Raw genomic sequence first — 25241 nt, 5'->3', positions numbered from 1 at the left:
TTTTATTTTCTTTTTTTGCCTGTTTTTTTTTCTAACAATTTGATATGAACTTTTCTGACTCTAAAATTACAAACTTGAAACTTGTCATCTAAGCTGCTCAGGTGCTGTCTTCCAATACAGCAATCATCCAAATGGTAACAGGATGTTTAAGACAGGAAGCTATAACTCTAATTTAAAAAAAAATTATTGATTCTAAGTGTTTAGAATAAGTACACAATTTCCTTGTATCATAAAAGGTGATTAAAAAAGTTGGTGTCAGGAAGAATATGTAGCTATAAAAACACCACCTCACAGTCCAACTCATGCTAGCTTTCAAAGGTGGACATAAAAATGATGATTGTGTATTTTTTAAAAATTATTGGAATTATATGATTGGAGATGAAAGTTTCAAAGTCCTCCCTAATAGGGGAGATTGATATAAGTTCACCTTGTACTTCTGTCAGTTGATGGCTGTGGATAAAACCTGATCTGGAACAAGGCAATAATGAGAACTGCTGTGTAGTTATCTTTTGCCTTTTACTTGTTTCACTCATTAGACTGTGGTCATGCTGGGGCACCACCTTAAAGAGCTTTTAGTCAAATTAATCAACACTAGTACATTTTTTAAGCCTGGTACTTATCCTGTTGGCCTCATTTGCTGAACTGTTAAGTTACAGGGATGTATACACATCAACACTAGTTGTCAAGTGGTGGTGGAGGACAAACAGACACAGACACATGCACACAGATATATATACACACACGTGTATGTATGTATATATATATATAATATATATATATATATATATATATAGGGAGAGTTTACAAAAAAAAACATAAGACGAAGACAGGTGGTGTACAAGACAAACAGATGTATTAGTATAACGCTCATGAATAGAAAAAGTATTTTACGTTTCGTGCCTACGCTCTTCTACAGAAAGGAACACAGAAAAAAACGAGAGAAAAAAATGTGTGTAGTGGCTAACGATCTATCATGGTATACAGCATGTATATATACATACACACGATAGACTCCTTTCAGTTTCCATCTACCAAATCTACTCACAAGGCTTTGGTCATTCTGAGTAGAAAGCACTTGCCTGAGGTGCCACTCAGTAATACTGAACCTGGAAACGTGGTTGGGAAGCAAGCTTATTATCATACAGCCACGCCTCCGCCAATTTTTAAGCTTGGTGAAATAGCAACCAAATCTCTTTCATATCACTCCTCCTACTTAGGCACCACCTTTTATCAAAGCAGTTTATGTTCATGAGTGGAATACCTCTGATTATATGTCTACTTGACCTGATCTAATATGAAGTTAGTTAACAATATGAACAGGGGAAAGATTTTTCATGGGGTTGCAGCTCTGAGAAGGAATGATTGAGAAAAGTATTTCCTGGTGGTTGGCACTGTTAGACATAGTATGGATGACAAGAGGAAGAGAGAGTTTGTATCTGGTGATGGACCACAGCTTCTTAGTTCAAATGGTTGGTGATTATTGTAGTAGTTATAGAATATACCAAGAGAAACTGCTTCAGTAGGCTAGTGGGTGAAGAATATATATTAGTGGTTGTAGTGTATTAGTCAGAGGTGGTAGAATGGTTATACAGATCAGCATGTTAATTAGCAGTTCTATAGTATTAGTTAGTGAAGGCTCTCAATCATGAGGTAGTGAGTTCAATTCCCAGACTGGGCTGTGTGTTGTGATCTTTATTTCCTGTTGCTCCAGTTCACTCAGCTGTAGAAATGAGCTGTGACATCACTGGTGCCAAGCTGTATTAGCCTTTGCTGTTCCCTTGCATAACATTAGTGGTGTGGAGAGGAAAGTCTGGTATGCATGGGCAGCTGGTCTTTTCTACTCTAGGCACAAGGCCTGGAATTTTGGAGGAGGAGGCCAGTCGATTAGATACTTAATTTATCGACCCTGAATGGATGAAAGGCAAAGTCGACCTCGTAACAACCTTACCTGGATTTTCATCTAGGAAGGTAACTTTCTAGGTACAATTCCATGGTCATTCATGACCAAAGGGAGTCTTTACCTTTAGTATTAATTTAACTGTTGTAGTGTATTAGTTGATGCAGATAGTATGTAAGTGATAATAGTATGTTGTACTGGTTGCCGTGTGTTAGTAGTGGTATCACCTGTTTGTAATATATTAATGCTGGTAGTATGTTAGTAGTTGTTGTGCATTTGTAGTGGCAGTGTGTTAGAATGGTAGATTTTGTAGTGTATTAGTGATGATTAGTTAGTAATTATAGCATCTTAAGTATTAATAGTATTTTAGTTTGTGGTGGTAGTTTGTTTATGATAGTAGTGTATTACTTAATGGTTGTAGCATGTTAGTGTAGTGATAATGGTATGTTAGTGATAGCAGAATGCTAGTTAATTGTTGCAGCATGTTGGTGGTGCCAAAATGTTGAATATTCACTTCCTCATGTGCGATTATTTTTTGTATATTTTTAGTAACAATCATTTGACAAATAAAATGCTTCATCAGGTTTTCCCATTTTAATATATATCAATTAAACCTAAAGAAAAGAACAAATGATGCAGATAGCTATACATAGCAATAAGAATATGCACATACATACACATGGATGTGTGCCAGCATACACGTACACATTTGTATTTTCATTACTACTTTTTATACAAACACATAGAATAGAATGAGCTCAATCACCAAGGGCAAACACATGCACAAAATGTAAACAAATATGCAATATAAATGCACATGTACACATTAGATACAAAGCAAAATCAGAAATTATTCTGCTTCTATGATTCTGTATGTAATGCCTTCTGGAGCTGAACTTACACAACATGGGTTTAATATGGTTGATTGTAACACATATATAGAAGTTGAAAAGCAGCAGAAATAATGTCTGTCTAACATCAAAGTATTGGCTCTTTATTGAATTATTCACTGAATTCCATGCATTTAATTAGAAGGTTTTAATGAATTGGAAATCATCTATTTTTATATATTTAATAATTCATATTTATAGTTTTAGTCTGGCAGGCACTACCTATCTTATGCAGAAGCTGATCATTGATAGAAACCTTGATAGTTTACCGCATTAAAACAAAATTTTGTGATCATGGTGAGATAAAACGTTAAAGAATTTAAATCCTGATTTTAAAATTAAATTTACATTTAGCACTATTCCATGGCTTCAAACATCTGATGTTTATCATGTATCATCCTTACACTATGATCAACATGGGTAAGACTCATGTGTTTGCTAACAAGGGAGAACATAAAATTCCGGTCCAATCTGGAGAGTGACCTCAAAATATAGGAAGGGAGTATGAAAGAAACCAATGTCATTTACTTGATGCAAGTAGCTTCATCATCATTTGACATCCACTTTTCCATGCGTTAACCCTTTCGTTACCAACCCAACTGAAACCGGCTCTGGTTCTGAGTACAAATGTCTTGTTTTCATAAGTTTTGAATTAAAATCTTCCAAACTTTAGTCACAATTTATGTTCCTAACACTAGCTTAATGATAACTAAGTTATTTTACTAAATTCTTTGTTATATTTAAAGTAATTGGAAGAAACACAGAGCATCTCAAAATAAATACAGTAACGAAAGGATTAATGGGTCAGATGGAATTTGTTGAGATAGATTTTTTACAGCCAGATGACCTTCTTGTCACCAACTCTCACCTGTTTCCAAGTTAGGTAATATTCCCCATGACCAGATATGTTTTGCAAGATTGGAAGTGAAGGACATCACTTGCATAATGGTGATATTTGCTTTACAACTATCACATGAAGGCAAAGCAAGGAAACAGTAAAGCATTTGCACTATCTCTCTCTCTCTCTCTCCTCTCTCTCTCTCTCTCTCTCTCACACACACACACACACACACACACACACACACACACACACAGAGTTATATGTATGTGCTTATTAGCTATATATAATGTGTATGACAGTCTTCTTTTAGTTTCTTTTTCTTTATTGCCTACAAGGGGCTAAAAATAGAGAGGACAAACAAGGACAGACAAAGGGATTAAGTCAATTACATTGACCCCAGTGCATGACTGGTACTTAATTTATCGACCCCGAAAGGATGAAAGACAAAGTCAACCTCTGCGGAATTTGAACTCAGAACGTAACAGCAGACAAAATACCACTAAGCATTTTGCCCAGCATGCTAACGTTTCTGCTAGTTTGCCTTTCAGTTTCTGTCTACCAAATCCATTCATAAGGCTTTAGTTGGCCTGGAGCTATAGAAGATACTGGCCCAAGGTGCCACCCAAAACAATGTGGTTAGGGAGCAAATTTCATATCACACAGCCATGCCTTAAGCAATGCTATATTAAACTAATAGTGAATCAAGACTTCAGATCTGATATTGGCACAGTGGTAGCATTTGTTGCAGGAGGAGTTACGTAATGAACTCCATGAATTGCTCTGCTAGTTTACTAGACATAATTAATAGTTTCTGTTACCTACATTATGAAATGTGGTTGCTTACCCCCAGATCAGTCCTGATCAAGCAGACCTATTATCAGTGGCATTCCCACAGTAACCATCCTATTGCTATATTCAGTCATGGTGCATCCACCACTACAGTATCTAATGTAACCTTCCTTTATATGTGTTTGTGCTCAAATGTGAATAATGTAGTGATCATACCTACTGTTGCATGAAATCACTAGCATCACTACTCATGCGTGAACTTGTTACTGTTGTAGATCTTTTGATGCTGCATCCTACCCATCACTTGCATTTTCATCAAACAGCAGATGAATATGTAATATTCTTTCAATTTCTTCCACTTTATGAGAAATGCCAATAGCAGCAGATTCTTCGATAAACAGTGCCAAATATATTGAATGTAATCAAGAAAGTGATCTTAATCATGAAAGAACAGAGATTTTCTAAGATATGATGACACCTAAGAACTTACTAGCTCTTGATATTTTCTTATTCAAACTATCTTTGGATATATTAAATATACATAATATGAAATATATATTTTCAAAAAAAAAAATCTATCTTTGAATAAATATTTGTGTTTTACTGGCATTCAGATTACACAGTTTAACACATATTTGAAAATATCGTATGGAGTTGCAAAGAAAATATTATGGATATTTTATGTAAAAACACAAAATGTGGTTGTGTACGTGTGGAAAATGAAACGGCTGCTTGTATATGCCATTCCATCATCTGAGAAATATGGCATGGCTGTGTGGTTAGGGAGCTTGCTTCCTAGCTGCATGGTTTCGGGTTCAGTCCCACTGCGTGGCACTTTGGGCAGGTGTCTTCTACTATAGCTCCGAGCCGACCGGAGCTTTGTGATTGAATTCGGTAGGCAGAAGTTACTGCCGTGTGTGTATGTGTGCGTATAGCTGTTCAGTGCCTTTCCAAAAGAGAGAGAGGGATAATCATCATCATCATTGTTTAACGTCTGCTTTCCATGCTAGCATGGGTTGGACGATTTGACTGAGATCTGGTGAACTAGATGGCTGCACCAGACTCCAATCTGATCTAGCAGAGTTTCTACAGCTTGATGCCCTTCTTAACGCCAACCACTCCGAGAGTGTAGTGGGTGCTTTTACGTGCCACTAGCAATAGGGCCAGTCAAGCGGTACTGGCAATGGGCATGCTCAAATGGTGCTTTTTATGTGCCACCTGCACAGGAGCCAGTCCAGCAGCACTGGCAATGACCTCGCTTGAATGTTTTTTGCATGTGCCACCAGCACAAGTGCCAGTAAGGTGTTGCAGGTAATGATCACGCTCGAATGGTGCATTTTACGTGCTACCGGCACGGAGGCCAGTTTGTTGCTCTGGCAACGATCACACTCATATGGTACTGTCTTTATAATTTATATATATATATATATATATATATATATATATATATATATGTTACCTGAGTTAGAGGTTAAAATAACCCTTTAAGGGATAGAAGTATCCATTACACTACCGATATATTACCTATGTTTAACCATGTGCATACATACATACAAACATATTATGCTCATAAATTATAGGCAAAGACAAGGATAAACATGAGTTTACCAAGAATCAAAATTTAACAAACAACAGAAAATGGAGAAATACTGATGAACAACAATTGATTTCAATTATTATTTATTTAATTCAATATAAATAGACTGCATCCCATCTAACAGCTGTTTCTGCTTCCAATGTTTTATGATAAATATTTTTATCATATCAGTGACAATACCCTACAACATTGTAAGCAGAAACAGCTGTTAGATGGGATGCACTCTATTTGTATTGAATTAATAAATAATAATTGATGTAAGTCAATTGTTGTTCATCAATAGTTCTCCATTTACTGGTTTCTTTAAATTATATATATATATAGTGCGGGTGGCACGTAAAAAGCACCCACTACACTCACGGAGTGGTTGGCGTTAGGAAGGGCATCCAGCCGTAGAAACACTGCCAGATTTGACTGGGCCTGATGAAGCCTTCTGGCTTCACAGACCCCAGTAGAACCGTCCAACCCATGCTAGCATGGAAAACGGACGCTAAATGATGATGATGATGATGATGATGTGTGTGTATATATATATATGGCATTAGGAAGGGCATCCATTTGTTGAAACTTTGCCAGATCAGATGTGAAGCCTTCTCACTTTCCAACCGTCCAACCCCCATGCCAGCATGTAAAACGGATATTAAATGATGATGATGATGATAGGTGCAGGCTTGGATGTGTAGTTGAGAAGTTTGCTTCCCAGCCACATGATTTTGGGGTTTGGTCCCACTACTTGACACCTTGGGCAGATGTTTTTTTTTTTATTATAGCCCTGAGCTGACCAAGGCTTGACTGGATTTAGTTGGCAGAAATTGAAACAAGTCCATCATATACATGAGCATGTGTGTGTGTTTATGAGTGTTTGTGCTTCTGCCTCCTTGTCTTTAAATCACATGATAGTTGTAAAATGATTGTCATTGTCATACATGCAATGTCATTCATTTCCAGTTTCCATGAAAGCATGTTTGGCCATGAGGATATGGGAAGATGTTACTTTGCTTGGAAACAGGTAAGGGTTGGTGACAGGAAGGGCTTATGACTGTAGAAAATCTGCTTCAATAAACTTTGATGAATCAATGCAATCATGGAAAAGTGGATGTTTAAATAATATATATATATATATATATATATATATATATATAGGATGATATATATAGGATACATATAAGGATAATATTCTTCTTATGCCCTCTTTAATAAGAATAATATACTGTACCTATTGGTAGCTGATTCTTATGTGTATATATGTGTGTGTATGTATATATTTGTGTGTGAGTATATATATATATATATATATATAATCAGCCATCAGGAATCACTGCTGAGATGCTTAAAACATCTAGTGGTGTGGGCTATGGCTTAGTCACCTGCATTGTAAACCAGGTAGTTCATGATGGAGTCATACCCAACGACTGGTATAGCAGCACCATAGTCAACTGCTGCAAGGGTAAAGGTGATGCTCTAGATAGAAATAACTACAGGGGTATCAAACTGCTGGATCAGGTAATGAAGGTCACGGAGAGGGTCATAGCCCATCTCATCAGAGAGAGTGTCTGCTTAGATGAGATGCAGTTCAGTTTTGTGCCAGGTAGAAGCACAACTGATGCCATATTTCTAGTTTGACAACTGCAGGAGAAATACCTAGCCAAAGATAAACCCCTATACTTAGCTTTTGTGGACTTGGAGAAAGCCTTTGACAGGGTCCCTTGATCCCTTATCTTGTGGGCGATGCAGAAACTGGAGATTGACGAATAGTTAATAAGGGCTGTACAAGCCCTTTACAGAGAGGCTGTTAGTAAGGTTAGGATTGGCAATGAGTACAGTGAAAAATTCCAGGTAGAAGTTGGCGTCCACGAAGGCTCAGCCCCCAGTCTCCTTCTATTCATCATAGTCCTCCAGGCAATAACAGAGGAATTCAAGACGGGATGACCTAGCCCTCGTAGCAGAATCACTACCGGCACTAGAGAGGAAATTTCATGTGTGGAACCTAGGTTTAGAGTCAAAAGGCATCAAGAGGTGCAGCAACATCAAAGGAAAATTAACCGAGAAGATAGCTTTCGTGTGCGGCAGATGTACAGGGGCATCTCAGAAAACAGATTCCATTACACTCCTGGGGGAGAAACTAGAAGTAATTGATATGCACACACACACACTCAAACACTAAAGGTAGTGTTGGGCTGAGTCATTTGAGCTTTGCATAGAATTAATTTCTTGTATTTGTTCTATCTGTCTGGACTCTGATTCCAAATCCTGCTGAGATCATCTTTGTCTTTCATCTTTTTATTTGAAATTGATTAGTGGAATTGTTAGTGTCAGAAGCGACGCCTTTCAGTATCTGTTCAAGCTTTTCACATTCATGATTTAAATTCATGTCACTGGCTTTCTTTTGATTGAAAACAGAGCATTCAGTCAAAAGGCTTCCAGTATAAGAGGATTGGAACATCAGTTGGAGCAACATCTCGGTTGTGTCAGTCTGGTGAATGAAGCCTGCTCAAAGCAAGTCGATAAAACAGTGGATCACAGAACTAAGCTTGAGGAACCAACAAGAAAGTGTCCATGTTTTTGTTTGACCTGCTTAGATGGCTGTCAAATCTCCCTCAAATCACACCTTGCCATTTAAAATTTTTTACATAGGCAGGACACACTGGATTTACAAAAGTAAAGGATGTTATGCCTAGAATACCTTGATCAACACTAAGTGGTGAATAAACTACAACATAGACAAATAAACTTATTTGCACTAGTTAAACAAGCTTGTGAATTTACTACTGACCTGTTCAGTCAATACTTGTACAGTTAAATATATATGTAGAGGCTGTTAATGATGACAATAATTATGACAAACATTGTATTGAAACTAAACCAGCTGTCCGTTATTATTTTGGCCATGACCGTAATTATTTTACCATGACAATAATCAATACTAATTATTTCATGAAATAACAGCTTTATTTTCATGTAAAATATATTCTCTGTATTCTTTTCTATTTTTCCATGTTTTGTTTACGACTGCTTTTGATTAACAAAATAATTTGGTGTCTATTTAAAAGCAAGTACAGTATTGAATTAACAGCTGGTTCATGTTTCCAACACTGTATCACCTAATAACATCAGGATGGGAAAATAACACAGAATGGTAAATTTTTGAGGTAGTCCAAAACCCAGCAGTGATTGCAAGGCTGAGATACTGAAAGACCCAGGCATCCACATGGTACCTTGTTGAGATGGGGCATCAGTGATGTTATAAACTTCCTTGTCTGAATATATCTATAGATATTAGTCAATATTGTAAATACCTTTATTTATGTCATCATCATCATCGTTTAACATCCGCTTTCCATGCTAGCATGGGTTGGGTAATTTGACTGAGGACTGGCGAACCAGATGGCTGTGCCAGGCTCCAATCTGATCTGGCAGAGTTTCTACAGCTGGATGCCCTTCCTAACGCCAACCACTCTGAGAGTGTAGTGGGTGCTTTTACGTGCCACCGGCACGAGGGCCAGTCTGGTGGTACTGGTAATGGCCACGCTCGAAAATGGTCTTTTTCATGTGCCAACTTCACAGGAGTCAGACTAGCAGCACTGGCAATGACCTCGCTCAAATGTTTTGTTCATGTGCCACTGGTACAAGTGCCAGTGAGGTGACACTAACAACGATCGCGCTCAAATGGTGCTCTTTACATGCCAGACAGCTGCTCTGGCAGTGATCCCGCTTGGATGGAGCTGTTAGCGCTCCAAGCTGTTAGAATCTATAGATATATTTTCTGCTCTAGTTTAGCATTGAAATAAAGTATTGTTAATAAACTGGTATTTGGGCATAAATTAACATAAAATTTTGATGGAAGGTTTTTGACTTTGAGAATTTTGAATGTAAAGTTTGTATCATAGAACTTGATGTGGCCTCAAGTGGATTGATATCAAAAGATGTAAGACCTTAGAAATAGTCAACTCACTTTTTAACTTTCTTTTGAGACACTGTCCACAAGGTGGTGTTGAAAAATTCCTGGCTTTAGGTAAAAGAAAATACAGGAAGATCAATTAATTATAATTTTGTTCAACATATTCTCCTCTCACATTCACACACACATTGCAGTGGTATCTTCAGTTTTCTAAACCTGGCAACACAGTGTCAAGCATGGTGCCATGACAGCAGAGAACCTGAGGACCACTACTGCCAAACTAAAGAAAACTAGGCAAAAGGAGCAGCAGCAGCAACCACAGCTCTCATCCCCTTTCACTTACACCAGATGTGGTAGAGACTGCCACTCGATGATTGGTCTGCACAGCCACACCAGGAAGTGCAGATAAACCCACCACCTTTTCCGAGCTACACCATCGTCTCTCGAGATGGACGGATGCCAAAAAAATTCACCTTCAGTTTCCTAAGCCCTGTAAAAGAACTCATAAGGTTGGGCTTTCAACCAGGCTTTTCACAGTACCCTTAAAACCAGGAACTTTTCAGCTCCCTTTGTATAAACCTTGTCTCAGTAGACAGCGAAAGAGGCTGCTCACTTGCTGATGAAATCCCAACACAGGATTTAAACTTGTCCAATTGACCCATTTTCTTTTTCCGTCCATGAAGATATTGATTATTGAAGGTGTTATATATTGATGTGTAAGGCATCACTCTATACATACAATATATTGATATCTCTTATGGTATTGTAATACATAAATAAAAAAAAATACTGTTAATTTACTTGTAATTTATATATTGTAATGACTATAACATCATTCACACATGCTCACACTCACATTCATATACATACACACTCAAACACCCAACTACATACATATACATATCCAGCATTGTCATTATATCTAACAAAGGTCATTTCAATTTTCCACTTCTACATTCATATCTTGCAATACAATTTGAGATCTTAGTGTAGTCAAATCATTAAAAACTTTTTTATTTATATATATATATTCACCCTTTTACTTGTTTCAGTCATTTGACTGCGGCTATGCTGGAGCACCACCTTTAGTCGAGCAAATCGACCCCAGGACTTATTCTTTGTGAGCCCAGTACTTATTCTATCAGTCTCTTTTGCCGAACCGCTAAGTGACGGTGACGTAAACACACCAGCATCGGTTGTCAAGCAATGCTAGGGGGACAAACACAGACACACAAACATGCACACACACATATATATATATATATATATATACATATATACGACGAGAGCTTCTTTCAGTTTCCGTCTACCAAATCCACTCACAAGGCTTAGGTCAGCCCGAGGCTATAGTAGAAGACATTTGCCCAACATGCCACGCAGTGGGACTGAACCCGGAACCATGTGGTTGGTAAGCAAGCTACTTACCACACAGCCACTCCTGCGCCTATATATATATATATATATGGAGCTATTTCTCTTTATATTTGGGTGGATTTGATCAGTGATCCAGTATTTACTTCTAATACTGAGTAAAGTCTAGATTGGTTAAAGTATTGTTATTCACTACCTAAAATTTGTTAGCATCTACTATATTCACATACTGTGACATATGTATACATATATCTGTTGTTTATTTCCAGATTTTAACCTATAATATTTATTGTTTATTTCCAGATTCCAACAGGTGCAAAAGTGTGTTTCTAACCTGTAGCAGTGTGATGTTAACATCCTTACCCATATTTTAAGTGTTCAACTGTTGTAGTTGGAACTAAGAAAAAGGTGAGTCTTGTAATATGTTTTTGGAGGTCAACTATGTTTCTCCTTGTCCTCCTTATATTATTTTTTATTTATTTTCAGTTTTTGTAAATGTTTTTCTTTAATGAATGGTAAAATAATTAATCATCATATCTTAGATTAAAGAAGGGACTCTCATTTATCACTGTCTTTCCTAGATGGAAAGATTGTGAAGTTAGTGTGGTTAATGTTCAGTTTGATCTATTTCTGGTTACTTATTCAAAACAATCTGTTACTCTAATTCTAATAAGGCAACTCATAATAACTTAGCCATATGCATGTCATGATGTTGATAGGCCAGTTACCACAGTATTTATCCTGAGATGACATCTCTTTTGATTTTGTTGGGAGAGATGAAAATTTATCTCAGTAGTGACCAGTGAGAGTGTCATGCATTTTGACCACTTAATCTTTTAGCATATAAATTGGTCATAGAATATTTTGGCCAGCCAAAATATTCTATTTATGGAAATGTACTTGCAAAGCAAGTGACTTGATCTGAGACCGTGTGCTGAAACAAATACAATTGCAGCATGGAAGGTGTTTATAAGCCATTTAAAAACACACAAAAACCGTTAGATTCACTTCAACATTTAAATTTAATTCGCCAAAATAGTTTCTTTGCTTTGAGACCGCGACCTGTTCACTGACAAAATTCCGTGCTGCATATAAACATATATATATATATGAGCATACATATATATACATACATATACATATATAAACATACATATATATACAAACATATATATACATAACGGGAAGGTTTATGAAAATAAACAAAAGACGAAGGCAGGTGGAGTACAAACAAACAAATGTATTGGATATCATCATCATCATCATTTAGCATCCGTTTTCCATGCTAGCATGAGATATATATATATATATATATATATATATATATATATATATATTATACTATACACTTTGGATAACATATCTATGTGTATGTAGATATATATATATATATATATGCATGTGTGTGTGTAAACTTAAACCCAGAACATATATTTCATGTTGATCAGCGGCTGTTACCTTATTTAGACTAATATCTGTGTAAAAGCAAACAAAATTTTCAGACCTCTATTTCATAGCATAATGATCTATAATTCACCACATTTCCAAATAAATGAAAATATATTTAACTCCTCTGTATTGATAAGTTATTAAAACATAACTTTAGCAGTGTTTCACTCTGTCATTCAGTAGCTCTTTTCTTTATCTTTCTCATTTTCTATCTCTCACTTCTGCCTGTCTTTCATTGTATTTAACATATCTGCCTCTTCTGTTGACACCCATATTCCTGTCTCTCTACTTTCATCACTTCTCCCTGCTTCCCCTTCACCAATTTACATTGTGATTCTTTGTTTAAAATATTTACTGTATATCATCCATTTACTTCACTGATGTCCTTCACCCATTTCATTTCTCCTGATTAGTCAGTGACAATTTGTATTTTGCTTTTATGTATATATTAATGTTATTCACTGGTCTTAGTTATTTTATATGTTTACATATATATACATACATATACATATATAAACATACATATATATACAAACATATATATACATAACGGGAAGGTTTATTGAAAAATGACAAGAATATAACAATTAGTACAGACTAGGGAGTAAACACATACACACATACATATAAATGAATAAAGGTACAGGAGTGGCTGTGTGGTAAGTAGCTTGCTTACCAACCACATGGTCCTGGGTTCAGTCCCACTTGGGCGAGTGTCTTCTACTAAAGCCTCAGGCCAACCAAAGCCTTGTGAGTGGATTTTGTAGATGGAAACTGAAAGAAGCTCGTCATATCATCATCATCATCATTTAACGTCTGCTTTCTATGCTAGCATGGGTTGGACGAATGACTGAGGGCTGGTGAACCAGATTCAATCTTGATCTGGCAGAGTTTCTACAGCTGGATGCTCTTCCTAATGCCAACCACTCCGAGAGTGTAGTGGGTGCTTTTATGTGGCACTGGCACGGGGCCAGTCAGGCAGTACTGGCAACGACCTCGCTTGAATCTTTTACACATGCCACCGGCACAGGTGCTAGTAAGGCGATGCTGGTAATGATCACGCTCGAATGGTATCTTTTACGTGCCACCAGCATGAAGACCAGATAGCCGCTCTGGCAACGATCATGCTCGGATGGTGCTCTTAATACACTACTAGCACGGGGCTTGAGTGCCAGTAAGGCGACGCTGGTAACGATCATGCTCGAATGGTGCCTTTCAAGTGCCACTGATACTGAAGCCAGTTAGCCGCTCTGTCAATGATCACACTCAAATGGTGCTCTTTGCACCCTGCTAGCACGGATGCCAGTCATCGAATTTGATTTGATTTTGATTTGATTTCACTTGCCTCAACATATATATATGATAATATTAGGGAGTATAACTCCAAACTTACAGGGAAAAATTCAATTTAGTATTAAATAAAATTTCACAATATAAATATATAGGAGTGGCTGTGTGGTAAGTAGCTTGCCTACCAACCACATGGTTCTGGGTTCAGTCCCACTGCGTGGCATCTTGAGCAAGTGTCTTCTGCTATAGCCTCGGGCCGACCAATGCCTTGTGAGTGGATTTGGTAGACGGAAACTGAAAGGAGCCTGTCGTATATATGTATATATGTGTATGTATATGTTTGTGTGTCTGTGTTTGTCCCTCTAGCATTGCTTGACAACCGATGCTGGTGTGTTTACGTCGCTGTCACTTAGCGGTTCGGCAAAAGAGACTGAGAGAATAAGTACTGGGCTTACAAAGAATAAGTCCCGGGGTCGATTTGCTCGACTAAAGGCGGTGCTCCAGCATGGCTGCAGTCAAATGACTGAAACAAGTAAAAGAGTAAAAGAGAAAAGAGAGAGATATATATAAATTAGAGAAAAGCCACTATTATGCAATTCAAACAATGATAGACATAAACCAAATCATAAATAAAAAATAAAATATATTTTAAAACATATAACTAGATCACGAAAAGTACAAAAATGAATAAACAATATATAATAAGTAATAAGTAATATATAATAAGTAATAAGTAATATTACTTATTGTATATTGCTTATTCATTTTTGTATTTTTTGTGATCTGGTTATAAGTTTTAAAATATATTTTATTTTTTATTTATGATTTGGTTTATGTCTATCATTGTTTGAATTGCATAATAGTGGTCTCTCTCTCTCATATATATATATAGTGTGTGTGTGTGTATGTGTGGATCTGTGTTTGTCCCCTGAATATCACTTGACAACTGATGCTGGTGTGTTTATGACCTTGTAACTTAGCAGTTTGGCACAAGAGACCACTAGAATAAGTCCTGGGGTTGATTTGCTCGACTAAAAGCAGTGCTCCAGCACAGCCGCAGTCAAGTGACTGAAACAAGTAAAAGAATAAAAGACTATATATACATACATACATACGTATATATATATATATATATGAAAGTACACAGGCAGCTGTGTGAAAAACGTTAGAACATAAAAACTGTAACATAATAGTTGTAACATGAATAGTGCATACATTTTATGAATTTAATTGCATGTATTTTCAGAAATGAAAAATTATCTCAAAATATGTTATATTATGGTCGTTGTAATGTCCACATTTGTCCACATGCATGGGTCAGACAGAGTTTTTCTAGGTAGATTTTTATGGCCAGTTGCACTTCCTACTTCAGTGCTATTGTATTTCATGAACTCCTGAATGATAGAAGGCAAGGTTATCCGCTGCAAGATTTGAACTCAGAACATAAAGTGCTCAAACTAAATACTGCTAGGTGTTTTACCTGCCATTCCTTTATTATTTAACTACTGATTGGAACACAAATTCTTAGAAGGCCGAAATGTGTGTGTGCCTTCCCAATTTATGATCATGTATGTTATATTGTAATAATTACTGATATCTTTATATATTAATATTATCTTATATGTAAAGCATAATATATTATACATGTATATATATATTCTTGTAATTGTCAGTTTAGTAAATAAATAAATAAATAAGTTAACATATTATATTTAAAAGTTGATGAACCACCTATTGATCCCCTCCATTTTCTTATTGCTATCTCTGTCTGTCTGTCTCTCTCTCTCTCTCTCTCTCTCTCTCTCTATATATATATATATATATATATAGTACTCAACACATTTGGTAGGAGTTACAAGTGATATATATATATATATATATATATTATATATATCACTTGTAACTCCTACCAAATGTGTTGAGTACAATTTTCTTTCATTTGTTCACTTGTATACATATACACATACATACATACATATATGTGTATATATGTGTGTGTATGTATATATATCACTTTAAAACAGATGTTTTTGTAATGTAAACCTCAGGCGAGTTGCTATCAAAAGGGTTTTAAAAATATGCATAGGTCTTTTGAATTCATTCTGCATTTATTTCTGAAGGAAAGGCTGTTTTCAGGTTTCTGTTTAATAGTTAACAATGGACTAATGTTGCAAAAATTACTATTTGGTTTTATCTTTATCTTTTACTTCTGCAACCAAGCTGGGGAACTGCCTTGAAGGGTTTTAGTAGAACAGATCAACCCCAATACATTTTTATTTTTTTGAAGTCTGGTACTTGTTCTGTAGATTCCTTTTGCCACATCATTAAGTTACAGGAATGTAAACAGTTGTCAAGTAATGAGTGGGGAGAAGCATAGACACACATGAATACACACCTTCACAGATACACACACACACATTTACGACAGATTTCCACACAGTTTCCATCTACTAGATTCACTCATAAAGTTTGGGGCTATATTAGAAGACACTCAAAGTGCTTCACATTGGAACTGAACCCAAAACCACATGGTTGCAAAGCAAGCTTCTTAACTATTCAGCCATGCCTGCACCTGTTAATTATCACTATACTCTTCAAAGAAGTAATGGAGGGAAAGACTAGGTTAATACTTACTTCATGAAGTGGTTTAAGCTGCTAGTACTTAGTGTAATAGAATCAGATTATTCTAGATTTCAACTATTATAAATAACGATTTCTGATTTAGCACAAGGCCAGCAGTTTTGATGAGAGGCTGTTTGTCAATATCATTGCCTCTTGTACTTGATTGACCCTTGTACTGATCTCAGTAGGATTTAAACTTGGAATGTAAAGAGCAAATGTTGATTCAAGGAATCACTGAAGTCAAACCTTTTTGTTGTCCACTCACCGACAAGATAGTCTCTACATGTTCACTTCACTTGCTAAAAATAGCTACTAAATCTCCTTGAATCTCATTATCTGCAAAAAAATGGTGAGGAGAAGGATACATGAGATAATGCAAGTGTTCCAGTTGATTTGATCAACAGAACAGCCTGCTCATGAAGTTAGTGTGCAAGTAGCTGAGCACTTCACAAACACATACAGATTTCTTTACTACCTACAAGGGGCTAAACACCGAGGAGACAAACAAGGACAGACAAACAGATTGTCGATTACATCAACCCCAGTGCGTAACTGGTACTTAATTTATCGACCCCGGAAGGATGAAAGACAAAGTCGACCTCGGCGGAATTTGAACTCAGAACGTAAAGACAGACGAAATACCTATTTCTTTACTACCCACAAGGGGCTAAACACAGAGGAAACAAACAAGGACAGACAAACAGATTAATTTGATTACATCGAACCCAACCAGGGTGTAACTGGTACTTAATTTATCGACCCAAAAGGATGAAAGGCAAAGTCGACCTCGGAGGAATTTGAACTCAGAATGTAACAGCAGATGAAATACCGCTAAACATTTCACCCGGCGTGCTAACGTTTCTGCAAGCTTGCTGCCTTAATGTAGTTCTCAGGAAGATTCATTGCCTCACAGAATGCAACATAGCCGACCCTTTGAATTACTAGGACAACTCACTTTTATCAGCTAAGTGGACTGGAGCAATGTGAAGTAAAGTGTCTTGCTCAAAGATACAACACACTGCTGGGAATCGAACTTGTGACCTTATGGTTGTGAGCTAACTACTCTAACCACTAAGCCACATGCATTTTCTAATGTAGTATTACATACTCAGATAAAATATTTATGATTTGAATACCTAATACCTTTGATTATAGATCCGCTGAATCAGAGCTGACCTGAGGATAACAACAACAACAACAACAACTACAACTAGTTAACTATGATAGTTTTTGAGGGAATTTTTTGTGTTTTATGTTTGTTGTATTCCTAAGCATATAGGATCAAAGTACTCTGCCCTCTGGTAAACAGCAGACAGAAATCTATTCTATAATTTAGATAAATTACTGGATAATAATAATCTCTTTCATACAATATTGTAAAACATTATTATCAAACTCAGGAAGTAATCTTCTATATAGTTCTTTGACACACCAATATGGCAACGGAATATTTCTCAACACATTCTTCATTTGTAAAATGAGAATATGTTGTAAATCTAGTTTGTATTAAAGATGGAAACCTAATTGGTAGAATTATAACCAAACAATGTCAGTTGATTCACCAACTTATATATGTCCATGTTATGTAAAAAAAAGAGTATATATTGATTTCAAATTTTGGCACAAAGCCAGCAAGTTTGAAGGAGGGAGCTAGTCAATTACATTGATCCCAGTGCTCAACAGGTACTTATTTTATCGATCCCAGAAGGACGAAAGGAAATAATCGACCTCAGTGGAATTTGAACTCAAAACATAAAGGTGAATGAAATGCTGCTAAGCATTTTACTTGGTGTGCCACCTTTTCACCTTAATAAGAAAATATGTTCAGGTTTGGAATTACTCTTTTACTCTTTTGCTTGTTTCAGTCATTTGACTGTGGCCATGCTGGAGCAAGTTATTATTTAATTATTTAATTATTTATTATGAAAGATATTGTTTAATCAGTTTGATCACATTGAGCGTGGCTGTTGCCAGTACCTCCAGACTGGCTCTTGTGCCGGTGGCACATAAAAGCACCCACTACACTCTCTGAGTGGTTGGTGTTAGGAAGGGCATCCAGCTGTAGAAACTCTGCTAGATTAGATTGGAGCCTGGTGCAGCCATCTGGTTCGCCAGTCCTCAGTCAAATCGCTCAGCCCATGCTAGCATGGAAAGCAGACGTTAAATGATGATGATGATGATGATGATGATTATCATCAAAGATCTTATTGTTGAAGATGTACACAGTCCCAGACAGGATTGAAACTACGAACTTTTATTTCTGAAGTAATAATATTAGTTGTGGCAGGAAAGCAGCAATCTGGCAGAATTTTAGCATGCTGGGCAAAATGCCTAACAGCATTTTATCCATCTTCATGTTCTTAGTTCAATTGCTGCCGGGGTCAGCTTTGCCTTTCATCCTTTCAGGGTTGATAAAATAAATACCAGTTGAGCACTGGGGTTGATCAAATCAACTTAGCCCCTATCCTGAAATTGCTGGCCTTGTGCCAGAATTTGAAACCAATATTAGTTCTGGCAGCACTTTTCATTGTAATAGGGAACATTTTTCCATAGTACCTTGTGAGGATTATTATATTAAAGGGTGTGACATTAGTAAAGATGATACGAGAGCCAAAGAAAGAAAAAAAAACCCAGAAAACACATTACTGATATTATTTTTTGAGGGCTGGTAGGGCATCTATGAATTTGAGAACTCTTGCACTCAGGCATTGACACCCATACCTATATAAGTGGCCTGGTGGATAAGAGCATTGCTACCACTAAAATCATTTATAATAATGGTAGTAACTATTCTGTTGTTCAAATATCATTGCCTTTCCATAGTTGATGTAATTACTCATTGGTGGTTAATCATTGTAATTATCTTTATATGTATTTTATTTTCTGTATAGCTTATGCTATATGTGGGTGTCTTGCTGCTAGAGGCAATAGTTGCTAAAAAGAAATGTTGATCATACTCTAACTATTTGCATTACTAACATCAACAAATAATAGAGAAATTAGGAGAGGGTTTCTACATAGTTCTTTGATCTGCTAGAAATAGCAGCCAAATTTTCTCAAATAGTTCTGTCATCTCATAAAAGGGTAAGACACATTGGACAATATAATTCAGTGAAGATGGTTATGGTTGGAATACCTTTGAACATAAGTCTACTCGTTTAGGGCTGGCTTGTCTAAACAACAACAATAACAGACATCAGATATACTCCATGAAACTCCATTTGCATATACGTCAATATGTCTAGAGCTAAAGACACTTTCAAAGCCATTGAAAGAGGCAGCAAACCTTATTGGGTGGACGGTGGAGGAGAAAGAACAGGTGTTGAAAGACTGATGCTGGAGGCTAGGATTCTAACTATAGCTAATACCAGAGGAATTGGTTTGATGGATATATTATGGAATCAGGATTTTTTTTTCTCATAGATGATTTACTGAAGATTTTTGTCTAAGAAATATTGAATATTTTAAGATTCAAAACATGCTAAGTTACCTAGGGCACTGAATTTCTATAAAAATCGACCAATGCTGCTATCTATTTATTTTTTTCATCTTAGATCTTTCAACATTTATCTTCCTATGTTCCATTTGCCAACTAATTCTTATATATTCATTTTCTATGCTCTTTCCATCTCTCCTCTCTGCTTCTTTCTCCCTTCGCCCATCTCTCTCTCTTCATAACTTATTCTCAAAGGCATAGGAGTTGGTGTGTGGTAAGTAGCTTGCTTACCAACAACATGGTTCCAGGTTCAGCCCCACAGCGTGGCACCTTGGGCAAGTGTCTTCTACTATAGCCTTGGACCGACTAAAGCCTTGTGAGTGGATTTGGTAGATGGAAACTGAAAGAAGCTCGTTATATATATATATATATATATGCCAGCACCGCCTCGTCTGGCTTCCGTGCCGGTGGCACATAAAATACACCAATCCGACCGTGGCCGTTGCCAGCCTCGCCTGGCACCTGTGCAGGTGACACGTAAAAAGCACCCACTACACTCACGGAGTGGTTGGCGTTAGGAAGGGCATCCAGCTGTAGAAACACTGCCAGATAAGACTGGAGCCTGGTGCAGCCTTCTGGCTTCCCAGATCCCCGGTCGAACCGTCCAACCCATGCTAGCATGGAGAACGGACGTTAAACGATGATGATGATGATATATACACGTGTGTGTGTGTATATGTTTGTGTGTCTGTGTTTGTCTCCCCCAATATCGCTTGACAACCAATGCTGGTGTGTTTACGTGCCCGTAACTTAGCGGTTCGGCAAAAGTGACCGATAGAATAAGCACTAGGCTTACAAAGAATAAGTCCTGGGGTTGATTTGCTTGACTAAAGGTGGTGCTCCAGCATGGCCACAGTCAAAATGACTGGGACAAGTAAAAGAGTAAAAGATTTGTAAGGCTATATTTGTGTCACTTCTTCTTATATTTTGAGGTGGTTGTTACTGTTGTTTAGGACCAGGTCAACCACGATCACTTTGCCTTTTTATTTACTTTTACTTTTTTGAGATGTTTTGTTTGGCGCCATGTTAATCCTGATCTAGAGACATTCTAACTCTGACCAATTCATCTTTTTAGGCCTAATCTGAATCAAGCTACAGTATTCAGTATGTCCTTCCTACTTTTAATTCGTTATTTCTTTTTTTAAAGAATACAATGTGATTTGAGAGAGAAAGATTTGGCTACTGTTTTAGGTATTGTTCAGTCCAATCTGGATTGCGTTCAACTGGTATAGGCATCAATTAGCTGAATTAGTATCTTTGCATATGTTTATCTCCATTGCTTTTCCTCTTCCTCTTCATCCTTGATTTAAAATATTGTTTAATGCAGTAAAGTGGGTCTGCAATGTTGAAAAGTATTTCATTCTTAGGTCAAGTATCCACTTTAATTCAGTCACTTATTGAGCTAAATTTTATTCAAGCTACTTCTGTCTAAGTCCACCTTGTTTAACCTTCATTACTGTCTGTATATGTTTTTTATTTCCATTAATCATATCAGTTATATGATACCAATGAATTCTTTCAATTCCTTTTCTCATCGATTCATTTACATTTTCCTATATAAACTAGCAATGGGCTCTCTATAAGGACCATCAGTCTGTTAGATATAGCAACCAAATCTCCATCAAATAGCACCTCCCCATCTAACATTTGTTTGTGTAGTTCTTCTCTTTGGCATCTCTAAGTCTTGTAACGTTTGTCATATGCATATTGATCTCTTAAATTGGAACTGATCTGTGAATGAATGAATTAATCCCAATACATGACTGGTACCTGTTTTGTTAACACCTAGAAAATGAAGAGACGAGAAAGTAAAGAAACAACCCTAGTGAATGTAGAGGAACAGTATTATGATTGATTTTGCAGGAATAAATGAAGACTATATTAACACCACTTGTTTCATGGTAACCTTAAGAAAGCAGCAACTCCAAATAAGAACTGATACAAGGCAGAGCTCTCTAGTGCTGGTAGTATGATAAAATGCACATAGTCCCTACTGTAAATGGTTAATGATAAGAAAAGTACTCGACTTTTAAGGCAGAGCTGGCAGAAATGTTAGCATGCCGGGCGAAATGCTTAGCAGTATTTCGTCTGCTGCTACGTTCTGAGTTCAAATTCCACCGAGGTCAACTTTGCCTTTTATCCTTTCGGGGTCGATTAAATAAGTACCAGTTATGCACTGGGGTTGATATAATCGACTTAATCCGTTTGTCTGTCCTTGTTTGTCCCCTCTGTGTGTAGCCCCTTGTGGGCAGTAAAGAAATAAGGAAAAGTACTCGACTTTAAAAATAAAATAAAATAAAATAAAATAAAAAAAAAACAAGAACAAATTTGTCAAGTTAACTCTTCGTTATCTCTTAATTGGGAGGAAGTGCATGCAATGCCTATAACCCTTTCAAGGCCCCTGAAACTGGTGGAAGAGAGGAAGGTATCTATAAACCAGAAACCTGACCTAACTGTTTACAACAGGGTGATCTCTGCTAAAGACTACCAAGGACCAAATGGTGATGTTAAGCTAGGCAGTGGATTAAATCTGGTACTTGTGTATTTGTGGTAGATGATTCAGGACCATGGCAAATAGTATGACTATGTAAAACCCACCTTACTCATGCCACTGTTGAACAATAGATGTAAAATTGTGATGATTTTGGTGAACACAAGGACAAGAACAGGCGCTTGTGTGAGTGTGCATATGTGTGTGTATGTGTGTGTGTGCTTTGTCAGCTCAGGAGATTTGCTGAATTGAAAATCGTATTATTTTAAGCCATGATGAATAATAAGTATTAACCCTTTAGCATTTAAATTGGTCATATCCAGCCAAAATATTTCTGTTTTACGTTCAAACCAGCCAGATCCAGCTTTTCACACCTAACCTGTAATGTCATTCTAAAGATATACAATTGCATCATTGAAATCTTGAAGCTACAAGATAAATAAGCATTACATTTGACAGAGCAATCTGAATGCTGAAAGATTAACAATACAGATCAAAATATGTGCTATAAATAAAAAGATATAATAAGGGGGATATATATTTTTTAACAGGAACAAGAGGTAGATTTTGGGACTACATTAGATAATATTGTTATACATCACCTTAACCCTTTAGTGTTTAAATTATTGTTAAATGTAATACTTCTTCATTCAGATTCATCATCATCAAATTGAATTAATCATGTATTATCTTATAGCTTTGAGGTTTCAGTAATGTCACTATTTATTTTTAGAGTGTCAATGTAGGGTAGGTGTGAAAGGCTAGATATTGCCAGTTTGAATATAAAACATGTAGAATATTTGAGCCGGATATGGCTGGTTTAAAAACTAAAGGGTTAAAGAAATAGGATAGTCACAAGTAGAATGACATTGATCACAGGGCTTCTCAATTAAATATTTAAAACTAGCAGTATCGCCCGGCGTTGCTCGGGTTTGTAAGGGAAATAACTATATAAGCATTTTTAGAGAGTTATAGCCAAAAAATAGCAAAAAAATGCATTAAAAATGGAAAAAGAATGATGGTAAATTTTTTTTTAAATCATTGACTCATCGTAGACATTTTTAGAGAGTTACTTCCCTTATATAATAGCGAAAAAATGCATTAAAATGGAAAAAAATGATGGCAAATTATTTTTAAAATCGTAGACTCATCGTAGACGCGCACTAATACCCAGAAGGGCTCGATATGAATCACGACTATAAGATACCCAGTTTTGGTTAAACTGCACCGCAAAAGGTGGGAGTAGTTAGGAATCTAAATTGTAGGAGACAGACACACAACTTCACTTTTATATATAAAGATGTATTTAATTTGGTGCTCTACTCTTCCTGCTACTTCTCCTTCTCCCTTCATAGGATTATTTTCATGTTTATCAAATCATTCTTTCATCAGCCAATCAAGTAAAGTAGCAACTGAGTTGATGTGGATACTAGAAGTTCTAGAACTGGCAAGCTTAATTTCAAATTTCTATTGTATGGTTTGGAGTCTGTCTTAGTCGACTTAACCATCCATATTCTTTTGGAAGCAATGGAATTACTATTAAACTGACAAAAAAAAAAAGTGAAGAGGAATGAACATGTGGGAGGGCCACATGTGAGAGGGCTACATGTGGGAGGGCTACATGTGGGAGGGCTACATGTGCATTTGATTGTTCATAAGTTCTGTTGATCTGTCCAACCTGTTATCATTCAGGCTGTCTGTTAAATCTGCTGCATTTCTTCTATCTGTCTATCTCTCTGTCTAATCTTATATATATATATATATATATGTTTCTCTCTGTCTATGTCCCCCTTACCATATTTTCTGCCTTTATTGTTCATATTTTAATTTGTATTGTTAATACTTGTTATTCATCAACACTTAAAATGATTTGATTTTCAATTCATCAAATCTCCTGAGCTGGCAAAGCACACAAACACACTCTCACATACATACACACACACACACACACACACACACACACACTAATTTATTCATCTGTACATTATCCATTGTTATCGGTCTTATAATTTCTGCTGCTAGGAACTATTGTGAATATCATCACCATCACCATCTTTATCTTAAACATTATCACCAGCATCACTGCCACCACCACCACCACTCTCCAGCTCTTCCTCAACCTTATCTCAATCATCTACTTCCTTAAAATCACTGTCATCCTCACCATCCTCCTCCTTCTCCTGTTCCTCCTCATCATCATGATGAATGCCACTGCTGCTGCAGCCACTACCATCACCACCACCAACGCCGCCGCCACCACCACCACCACCATCTTCACCATCATCATCATCATCATGTCGCAATCACTGCCATTTCTTTGGAAAACACTGAGGATGATATCCACCACACCAACTTCAGGACAGATTCTAAAGTATTACAGTTAAAAAGAAGTTAATCCCATCCAAATCTGTGCAGAACACCCGAGTATATTTGGCTTAAGCTTATCTATGTATGCTCTAACTCCTCGTGTTTGTTCTTAATCCTCTACTATTGTTTATTAATGATTGCCAACATTACAAGTGTTTTTCTTTTATTTCTTTCCTTGTTAAACAGACATCCACTGTTTCTAAACATATATAATTCTCTTCTTTTATTTCCATTTTCTTCTCT

At 36.6% G+C, this 25241-nt stretch overlaps 1 protein-coding gene across 10 annotated transcripts in view; it reads left to right on the top strand.

The window, feature by feature from the left end:
* Nucleotides 1–25241, top strand: part of LOC115219086 — a 295969-nt gene that overhangs the window by 104285 nt on the left and 166443 nt on the right. For 9 of the 10 annotated variants that reach the window (XM_036505970.1, XM_036506016.1, XM_036506012.1 and 6 more), the window contains exon 2: nucleotides 11587–11691. The gene's annotated coding sequence lies outside the window, so the exon portion shown is untranslated. Of the gene's footprint in view, nucleotides 1–11586; nucleotides 11692–21215; nucleotides 21245–25241 lie in introns of all 10 variants that reach the window. The other variant, XM_036505982.1, reaches the window with a different exon arrangement.

This window comes from Octopus sinensis, linkage group LG1 (genome assembly GCF_006345805.1).
Source record: "Octopus sinensis linkage group LG1, ASM634580v1, whole genome shotgun sequence".
In the NCBI taxonomy this organism is placed as follows: Eukaryota; Metazoa; Mollusca; class Cephalopoda; order Octopoda; family Octopodidae; genus Octopus; species Octopus sinensis.
The sequence above is the reverse complement of the archived record's forward strand: the minus strand, read 5'-3'. Positions and strand labels throughout refer to the sequence as shown.